Source organism: Neopelma chrysocephalum, unplaced genomic scaffold (genome assembly GCF_003984885.1).
Source record: "Neopelma chrysocephalum unplaced genomic scaffold, ASM398488v2 Primary Assembly neopelma1_95220, whole genome shotgun sequence".
NCBI classification, from domain to species: domain Eukaryota; kingdom Metazoa; phylum Chordata; class Aves; order Passeriformes; family Pipridae; genus Neopelma; species Neopelma chrysocephalum.
In genome coordinates, this window is record NW_020923908.1 from 9,459 (window position 1) to 10,333 (window position 875).

An 875-nucleotide genomic window follows, 5' to 3' on the forward strand; every position below is an offset into this window, starting at 1 on the left:
GATCCAGGAGTCTCAAAGATCCTCAATTCTCCATGGATCTGGATCCAAGAGTCCCAAAGAGAATTGAGGAATTCTCCATGGATCCCCAATTCTCCATGGATCTGGATCCAGGAGTCTCAAAGGGAATTGAGGAATTCTCCATGGATCCTCAACTTCCCATGGATCTGGATCCAGGAGTCCCAAAGATCCACAATTCTCCATGGATCTGGATCCAGGATTCCCAGAGATCCAGAATTCTCCATGGATCTGGATCCAGGAGCTTCAAAGATCCAGAATTCCAAGGATGGAGAGGACAAATCATGGCCACCACACACCCTCAGATCCCATCTCCTCAAAGCATCCCGCCGGGAACTCCAGGAATTCCAGAGGATGTGACTCCAGAGGGTCTCCTGGCCAGAAGGAGACCGGAACTTCTCCGGGGGGCAGGAGGAAAACCAACATTCCCGGGCCAAGGATGTTCTGGGATCAACCCTGGATGTGGCAGCGGGAGGTGATGGGACAAGGAAGGGCTTGGATTCAGGAAGCCGAGTCGGGAATTTTTCCGGAGGGACCTACCCGAGGGCCAGGAATTCCACGGGGACCTCTGGGACCGGAAGCTCCGACGCCGGATTCTCCCTGTGGAGCAGAGAATTCCCCCCCAGGTCACTCCGGGATCAAAGACATCCCATCCCAGAATTCCCGAGGAGTTTGGTCATGGGAAGAGTCCGGAGACTCAATTCCATGGGATTCCTGCTCTCTCCGGAGGAGAGATCCAGGGAGAATTGAGGATCCATGGAGAATTCCTCAATTCTCTTTGAGGTTCTTGGATCCAGATCCATGGAGAATTATGGATCTTTGAGACTCCTGGATCCAGATCCATGGAGAACTGAGGATCT

At 52.9% G+C, this 875-nt stretch overlaps 1 long non-coding RNA gene across 1 annotated transcript in view; it reads right to left on the reverse strand.

The window, feature by feature from the left end:
• The window catches only part of LOC113980793, a 9,558-nt gene extending 8,941 nt beyond the window's left edge, over nucleotides 1–617 (reverse strand). The window contains exon 1 of the long non-coding RNA XR_003538216.1: nucleotides 556–617. This is a non-coding gene — a long non-coding RNA (uncharacterized LOC113980793). The remainder of the gene's footprint in view (nucleotides 1–555) is intronic.
• Between the last annotated feature and the right edge of the window lie 258 nt (nucleotides 618–875).